Raw genomic sequence first — 9,665 nt, 5'->3', positions numbered from 1 at the left:
CAGCCATCTGAACAGCAGTTAAAATCTTTTCAGTGGGAGAAAAGTGTGGTTCAGCAATGGAATAGAAATGTGATTTGTATTCTATTGGGACAGTATCACCTTCGTTGATTGTTGCATAGATGGCACCACCAATTACTCTGATGACCAAATTTGTTTTAATGTCCAGTGTATGTAATTGTTTTGCCTCCAGCATGTCTTGTTGTAAAGCTCTGAGTAGGCGTGCATGTTCCATTGTCCAGAAGTTGTTTGTGAAATCTAAATGTGTTAGATTCTACAGTGGTTTTATGTGCTGTGCATATTTTGGAATGTAAGTTCTACCAAAGTTTAAAAAGCCCAATAATTATTTCAGCTTTTTTTATTGTGTTCAGCCGTTATAATTGCATGCACTTTTCTAGGAAATGCGGGGCTAGGCTGTTTCCTTCATCTGATAACTCGTATCCCCAAAACAGGATACTGAGAATGCATTTTTTGTTTTTTTTTAATTGAATTTGTAGGCAAATTCTGCAAAACTCACCATTGTCTGTCAAGTAAATATCATTAACAAAGGACAATGCCTCAGGGTCAATGTCATGCAATATAGAAGTTACACGTGCTGAAAAGAGTGCAGGACTGTTCTTATACCCTTGTGCGAATCAGGAAAATTTCCTTTGAGAGTTTAATGTGCTGAAGGCTGTTAAATCCATTTCAGGCACTATATTTTGGTAGAACAACCCACTGGAAATGTCCAGGGTTGTTTTGTATTCGCTCTGCACTAAATTGTTGTTAAGTGCTGTGAGCATTTTGTATGGCAAATATGTGTGTGTGGCTGTGCAAATGTCTGTAATCTAAGACTATTCTATATGCATGGTCTAGCGTCCCTACAGGGAACAAAGCATTGTTCATAGGAGATATACAGGGTTCTATCACATCCTGGTACTCAAGTAGTGTGAGTATTTCTCTCACAGGTGCTTTAGCTTCATTTTTAATAGGATATTGTGGTTGTGGTATTGGAGTAGATCTTACTGCATTATGTGATGGGGGAATCCTTATCCCAACCTAGATGGTTGTGATACAGTGTGGGGGCTTTTGCCAGAGCCCAATCTACTGCATAGGCTTCTCCTAATTCCCTTAGAATGAGAGGTGAGAAAGAAGGATTAATAACCTTTTCCCCAAACTTAACATTGTAGGCAAATTCTGATGGTCAATTATTTTCTGCCAATAGGCTTTCATAGCACAATGTCAATTTTTCCCAGAATATTACTTTTATTGTGTGCTCAATGTTTCCTTTGAGATGCAATTTCTATTTGTAAACACTTTTGGGGGTAAGATCTGCATGCCTGAAGTTTCGACTTCTAAATAATCGTTAGTTGCTGACACATCCAGAAGCTCTTGAAGATTCTAGCGAACCTCTGTCGCACTATCTAGCAGTCAGTGCCTACTTCCTGTTCTTCTTTAAAGCTTTCATCGTGCGTGGCATTTTAGGCCAAAATAGCTGCCACCTTTTTCATTTAAAACTGTGCTTTCTGTTGGGGAGGTTAGTCTTCCTTTTTTTGTGGAAGTTTCAGTTGAGTGTTGTGAATCTTTTCTTAGTTTCACATACTCGTTTCATTGTTTGGAACACCATCCTTACTCACTGCATTTGTCCTGGAAGGAACAAGAGACACGTGTGTGAATATATTGGCATATATCAGTAGTTTTCAAAGTTTCTCTATTTTTAAGGTTATTGTGTTTTTCAGCGGTCTCCTGGCGTGGAGATTCTTCTCTTTGTTTAACAGTATCTTTATTTTGTTTTTGTTTATCCCAGCATTTTTTTAGAACCCTCACCCGCTTGCGTGATAGAATCCTTATTGAATTTATCCTTATAGTTGAGGTTTACTAGTTCTGGCCCCCAGAATATCCCAACCTATACTAATATATATCTCAGCAATAATCTTTGGCAGCTCAGGTTCTTGGTCCTGTACAGGAACATTCCAGAGCCACTGACGTAGCAACTGCATCTCCCTTAAGGTTGCTTAAAATTATTGAGGACATTGTGTGCAAAATTGCCAATAAATTGCATCCCCAAATCCAGAGCCTGGGCAACCCGTACTCATCATGAATTTGTTTGAACACTTCTGGTAAATTCACAAGTTGGTGTACCGTGCAGGGTAATATAGAGAGCAGCAAATTCTGTTCCCCATGTTGTGCAGTATCTACTGAGGGAACTATCCAAAATGGCAAGCCCATTGTGAGAATTTGGTGTTTATCTTGGGGTCCCATATGGGGGAGCACTGCTTCCAAAAAGCTAATTTTCTGTGTTACCCAAAATTGAATTTCTTCATGTTTAGAGGGTACTTTACCCATTATTCAGTGCACTGTTGTGGGGGGTTGGCAGGAAGGGGCACATTGCCATATGTGGTTGCGCTGGAATAGCTCTTGCTGGGACGGTATTTAACATCCACATTACAAACTGAAATAAGCGTCCATATATTTCTACTAAATTAGTGTAAATGCAGCATATTTCTGCTACCGTTATTGTATGTGGATGTAGTGTCTATGTGGACAATTCTAGCCACATTGTTCTGTCATTACTTAGTGGACCTAGTCTAACATTCTGTATTATCAATAAGAAATGGAACATCCTCAAAACTGGCCAAATGAACCTACCAAAACCACTATTTGCATTCAAATGATCTACGGATCTAAGGGAATAGTTTGTACATACACAGCAGTGGAAATCTATATCCACCGACTCATGTACTCTACTATGGGTCATTACCCAGGAATGATTGCAATATTTGCCACCTAACCAAATGACAAAAGAGGTTGATCTAGATCTACCTCAGAAATGAGAAATACATGAACATACAAATTGTCAAACGAACAACTGTACATATTTAATTCAATGTCCGTGTAAGCTTTTCTATATAGCATGACCAAAAGTGCAGTGAAAACAAGGATTTTTGACCACTGCCACACAATCAGGCACCAACAAATGGCAACACAACTCACTTACCATTATATCTCCAAACAACACACTCCAAATTATATGAAGTGGATTTTTTGGGAAAAAACTATAGGATGGACTTCCATCACAGACTTTTGTTCCGAGAACAACATTGGGCTATTCAGACTCCATACAGATAACCACGGTCTGAACAATGAAATACCTTGAATGACTCTAATAAAGAATTGACCTCTGAAAATTAACATCATTCAACACATTAGAGTTTTTTTTTGCTTTTCATCAAAGTACCCAAGAGAGGGTTTATTCTCCTTAAATATAGAACTCTCTGAGAACAATATGATAGTAAATCCCACATGGTTTCACTTTGAAACTCCTCGGGATGAAAATCAAAATATCTAATGAAATTTAACCCTTATGCGCAGCCTCAATATCAGTTGAATTGTGAAATACCACAATCACTTTCAGGGTTCCAGTTGTACTGACATAACTTCCTACCGAAGGCCTTGAAAAAAGTAAAAAATGTTGCCTGCTTCACTTGGCTATAACACTTGTTATGGGGATGTTTCTCCTGTATTTTCCAAGTTTTGTAAAAAAATGAGGCTTTGCTTCTCTTTGTTAGATACTCACAAGATAACATTCGCCTGGCATAAAATTTCCTACTGAGGTATGAGAACAATACAAACTGTTATCAGGTAGCGCTCCTCTTCCTTTGCTACTTTCACAATATAAAGTGTCTTTTACAACATTTTTTCCTTTCGTAGTTTGATGCTCTCAAGTCCGCGCTGGCCGGTATTCCCATGCATGTGACCATTTGGCCATGTGACGTTCCAAAATCTTGTACATCCCAGTGCCACATGATGCTGTCACACACCAACAATGTTGTGGGCTTTGGGGAATAGCCAACAGGACATTGCTCTGCCCCCTGGAGTTATTGGGGGAAGCAGTGCAGTCTGGAAGACTGTGCACCATTGGGCTACACTCATCAGAGGATGTCACCCAAGGATATATAGTGGGATATTTTAGGCTGCCTCCCACCATTTTGTGGTATACGTTGGCAGCCCATCTGTAGGCAGTCATGGATTTTTTTCTGTTTTGTAGTCATTTGGTAGTGTAGGCGAGCTTACATTGTTATCATGGCTGAGGACAAGGTTGCTCAAGTGCTCCATGTGTTGGAGGAGACAGTGTGCCTGGACTTGGTTGTGAGCGTTGACGTGGCCTCTGGCCAGCCAGTGAGGTATGAATCGGGCAGGGTAGCCGCTACTGTCAATGTGTGGATGCAGTATGAGGTACTTGCAGGTAGGGGCCGTTCACAGGAGTGCAGAGTGGGCCTTCGATGTCAGAGAGGTCAGTGTGGTATGGGGTAGAGGCTGCAGGTCTCAAACGGCAGAGGGAAAATGGAAACAGCTTTGGGAGCCGCTCTCCCACTAGGAAAATTGCCCCACAGGAGAGTTGCTGAGAAGGGAGGCATGGCAGAGAGCGGGCCCAGTTGTTATTTTGAATGCCCAAGGCCTGGGGAGAAACTGTCATAGTCTTGTGCATGCCACATACCTTGATGGGGCTGTTGGTCGAAAGGGAGAGGGGCAGAAGGCCCAGGTTGTTGGTCGGTGCCACCGGTCTTACATGGTGAGAGAGCAGAGGCAGACATGGAGTTGGGAGGCCCTAGTGGCCAAGAAGGGGACCCCAACAAATTGGGGGATACTCTGAAGTGGGAGGAGGAGGAGCTAGAATAAGAGATGGAGTTACTGGGCTCCTATAGAGCTGGCAGGGGAGAATAGACAGTAAGGGCAGACAGGGATGCTGGGGGGCTGGGCTAGTTCACATGTATCACTGGGATTGTGGGACTGGGTAGAGAGAGACTGCAAAGGGGTTTATAGGCACAGTGAGCAAATAGTTTGCCTCTGATGGGGTGGCTCCCTTCGTGGGCAGAGTGTGGAAGTGCAGCAAGGGTGTTGAAAGGCATTAGAACACTTGAGCATTACCAAGGCTGTGAAAACTGGTCCGGCATTGGCCTTGGTTGCCGCAATACTGTATTGGAGTGAGGATAAAGGTCAGGAGGAACACAAGGGAGGACTTAGGAGCTGCCCTCAGCGGGTGTATTTGGGGGGCGATCACAGAGGAGGCATAATGCAGGCTCAGGGAGTACAGTATGCAGGCATACAGGATCAAGGAAAGGTTGGTGTCAACATGTTTGGAGGAAGTTAGTCATTTAGTATGGCTCAGGTCGAAGGGACTCTTGGGCTGTGCACACGGACCTATCCTCTTTCTTCCAGGTCTTAGGGTGTTGGCAGGCAGTGGACTCAGAGAGCACAGTGGGACTCATCCATCCCGAGGTGAAGCCTTAACTGACATAAGAGGGTCTGGTGAAGTCTCATTAGGATGCCCAGAGGACAAGCACAGAGTATCATGACTCCATCTTGCACCATATGTGAAGTGGGTTTTGCTTGCCAGGCTCATGTCACTCTTCCCTTGTGGCACCTCCCTAACCTGAGTACTCTCAGTCATGCTTGCTTCCCTAGTGGTGTCTCTCAGCCCTGAGATCTCTATGGTTTCCCCCTCCAAGAAGTCTGAACCACTGCCCCTTCTGTTTTGCTGCTATGCAAGTTTCAGCTTGTTTTTACACCTGCAGATATCACATGGCTATTTAGGATAGTCACGTTTCCACTGAGAACCATTGGGTTGTACCATCATACACTTGGGTGCTGTTGTAATTGTTATAGTGTCAATTACTGTTTACACTTGCTACCTGTAAGGCCCATTTCCATTGTTATGTAACACGTGATTTTCCCCCACGTTCATTAGAATATTCCATGATTTCATGTGGATCACGTGTCCTTCTGGAACTCTCTTGGCTTCCTGTTTAAATAATCCTGTTTGAATTTGCATTGGAGCTTGGCCTCAACCTTGTTCCCGACAAGCATCGTTCCTGCACTCACCTTCCAGTCCTGCACAAGTCTCCTCCCTGCGATTGTCTCTTGATTTGCCCGGAGCTTCCAGCACTCCAGCCTTCTAGGCCCTTGAACTTCTTGCATCGAGTCTTCTGTCACCTTTGAAATCCTGTTCCAGTATTGTTAAGGTTAAGTACATAACTCTCAGGTTAGAGCGCACTAATCCATAGACTAGCAATATTTCAATAATTAACTCCCTGAAGGTGTGAGCCTATTTTGAATTTTGAACATTGTTGGAGAATAGAACCCTCCACTTGAGGCCCAGCACTCTGGACTCTTTTGGTGTAGGGCTATGAACTCTTCACACACAAACTGAAAGTTTGTTATTGTGTTTCTTGACAAGTTGTATCAAGTACCTTGGAATAAGTTCCTAGAGGTAAAAGTTGTATTGGTTGAAAATCGGAAATCCTGTATGTTCCGGCTTTCAGGAAGATGACCATTTGTTTTTTAATTGGTTGCTGCTCCCTTTCAGGTAATTTTTATGATGATGCCTGTAAGACTACAAGAAGTGTAAACTATTGTTTGAGATTCTAAGTAGGGAATCTATAGGTAAGATTGTTTTTGTCATTTCTAGTGTATGGCATCTGCATACAGGATATCAAGGTCCAGAGAGTCCCAACCTTCTGGGCATTGCACGAGGCAGTCAAGCAGTTCCTCCAATGACGTGGGTTCATCTTTTCCTTGTTTTATCCCATCCTCTTCCCCCTCTGGGGGCTGTCAGTGGAATTAGGCAGTCGTTACTTGTTACACTGTGCAGCCCCAGCTGGGACTGGAGGTCCAGCATCACCCCCGCTGTAGGTACCAGGTAAGTGCGTGAGTGCGATCTTTGAAAGGATAGTCACACAGGTCATGATAGCCTGTAACAACAGTATTCCTGGGACGGTTTTGTATGCCCCCCCAGGGGAAAGTAGACAGCTACTCCAAGGTGTGGCATGATCTGCCACACAAGGTGGCGGTTTACAAGCAATGAATGGTAGGATGATTTGGTCGACTCGGTGGTGTTAGGTTATGAGAAGAAAAGTTAAGACGGGCAAGATTGTTGACAGTGACAGAAAGTTGAGGGCCAATGAAGGGTCCAAGGGGGAGGAATATGAACTGGCAAAGCACCTAAGGGTGCCTATGACCATAGGAAACTGGATGGTGGCCTTTCTAATTTAAGCATGAATGTAATGTGAAAATACCCTGAGCGGTGCTTGGTCCTGTTGAAAAACATGGATGTCATGCAAATTCCTCAGCATCAAAGAACTTTATTCAATTATTTGCAATATCATATGAGTATACAATACAATACAATTACTATGGCAATATTCATTAAAAACTAATAAAAATCCATGCTTGACAAGAGCCAAACACATTTTAAAATACCTAAAGCAAAAGAAAAAACACCAGTAACACACATTGGCCTGAAATAAAGTGCAAGGCTAAACTACCTTAAAGGGCATCCAGAAGGAAAAACAATCTATTGAAAAGTGACCAAGCTGGAAGACTAGAAACTTGCCCTAAAAACCCCCACCAAAAACCATGGCACATAAAAACACAGGTTTGGTGTAGGTAAAAATTATAAATATAAAAACACAAACCTAATTTGTCAAAAACCGATTGGCAACAAAAGAGGCCTAATGTAGAGAAGCAAATCTGGAACAGATAAGCACAACATGTATTGTGTTACATACTGATACCTTATCACAGGTATGGGGGATAGATTAGACGGTTTATGTCAAACCCCACTTGGAAATAAAAGTTGATGAAAGGTACCAAGTCTAAAATAAGTCAAAAGACGCTTATGAAGAAGGTACATTTCCAAAAGCAAATAAGGCTCAATTCCCTCTCCTTATTTAGCCATTACATATGATTTCATGGACTGCTTAGTTAGAGCTAAGGCTCCGCTTCTTGATCTGCTTCCATCATAGTGTCTTTTTTCTTAAATCCCTCAGGCTCTGAGAAAAAGCCTGGACTCCCTAAAATATTAAGTTGATTTTATGTAATGTCGGAATCTGAAGTGCATTATCTAGAGATAAGCAGTCTTGAAGGAATAATCTATTTAGTTCTATCTCCTCCTTGTACAAAACTAAACACCATAGTAGAAGTGGATGTACACAAATAAAATCAGAAATGAATTCCATGCCTAATTTCTTATGTATAATTGCTACAGAAGTGCTCTGACCCAACCCTAAAAGACCCCTCAAAAAACATATTTTCCATTACCTTAATCTTTTCAGTAGTGGCATAACCCCAGATCTCACTTTCTAATGTTGCAATGGGAATACATTTAGCCTTGAATACATCCAGCATAATTTTTAGAGGCCTATAGCCAAGATGAGCAGAAAAATCACTTAGGCTGGAAATAGCTCTCTTTAGGGATGCTACGTTTTTTTTGTATCCGAGGTTGCCAACTAAGATTCAAATGTAATAGAATTCCCAAATAAGAGGCAGTTTCCACCCTACCAAGAGTCAGCCTCTGGGCCAAAAGTCTTGCACTTCTCGTATTCTTTGGACCCACCACCATAAAATGATATTTAAAACATTTTGCGGATAGGTCCATATTATCCATAAAAGTAATGAATAAATCTAAAAGCTGCTGAAGACTTCTGGCTGTTATAGTGACCACATCGTTGGCATATAAAAGCACAGGGATTGGCTTGTAATTAACTCTAGGAACATCTAGTCCTCTATTGGAGAGGATCCCCTCAAAACGATTAAGATACGTGATAAATAAAAACAGAGCAAGGATACAACCCTAATGCACGCCTCTTTTAAGATGAAAGAACTGGGAGCACTCACCGTTGGCAGAGTATCTAAATCCCCCCTGTCAAATCTTAATGAAGAGCTCTCAAAAAGTTAACAAGAATCGGCTCAAACCCCAAGGACACCAGCTCAGCCCAAGATTCTCACCTTATTAAAAGATGAGCTGAAGTTCATGAAGGCCAAATGTATTGAACCTTTTCTAGCCACAGTATATTTGGAGATCAGTAGGTACAAATTTAAGTTTTCCTCCACAGTACCCCTTCCGGGTTTAAACCCATACTGAATGTTAGACAAAATTCTGTTCTCATTGGCCCAGCTAGTCAGTCTCTCCAAAATAACACTCCCTATTACCTTAAGTTCTATATCCACAAGAGAGATTGGCCTATAACAGAATGGGTCACTTCTATCTCCTTGTTTACAAACTGGCATTATTACCGACTGTCACCAGGCCTCTGGAAAGGATCCCCAGCTTGCCACGTTAATGTGGTGATGAGAATAGGGGCACATAATCCAACAAGAGTTTTCCATAAATCTCCTAGGACCCCAATCGCACCCCGCACCTTACCTGAGGGCAGGGATAAAATTGCAGTTCTAACTTCTTCCCATGTAACTGAAAGCCTATCTTCCCAAAGGGTACAGTGGTACATAAACTTCGGATGTTCATAATCATAGAGGGCGTTAAAATGACCTACCCATACCTGAGCAGGAACAGTTGCTGCCTGATCCAAAAGGAACTCTTACTTCAAAAAAAATAATTAAAGGTTTCCAAAACTGCAAATTACATTTGGGGGTAAAGCAAGGGTGCAAAATGATGAATTCTGAGCACGCTGGGCTCTTAATGCAGAGGCTAAGCGGGTAGAAAAAGACTCAGACCTATGGCAGAACATAATGGGTCTGGTGAAATTTGGTATAGATCTTCTCAGCCAGCAGTTTGCCTATAGTCTACCAGCCTTTTCAGGCCTGCCCCACTCGAGGTGGGGTGGGCTTCAAAACAAAGAGCCAGGGGTGAATGATAGGAGGCTGCTGGGATTTTAATAAAGGAATGTGCT

Source organism: Pleurodeles waltl, chromosome 1_1, assembly GCF_031143425.1.
Source record: "Pleurodeles waltl isolate 20211129_DDA chromosome 1_1, aPleWal1.hap1.20221129, whole genome shotgun sequence".
NCBI lineage: Eukaryota > Metazoa > Chordata > Amphibia > Caudata > Salamandridae > Pleurodeles > Pleurodeles waltl.
The sequence above is the reverse complement of the archived record's forward strand: the minus strand, read 5'-3'. Positions refer to the sequence as shown.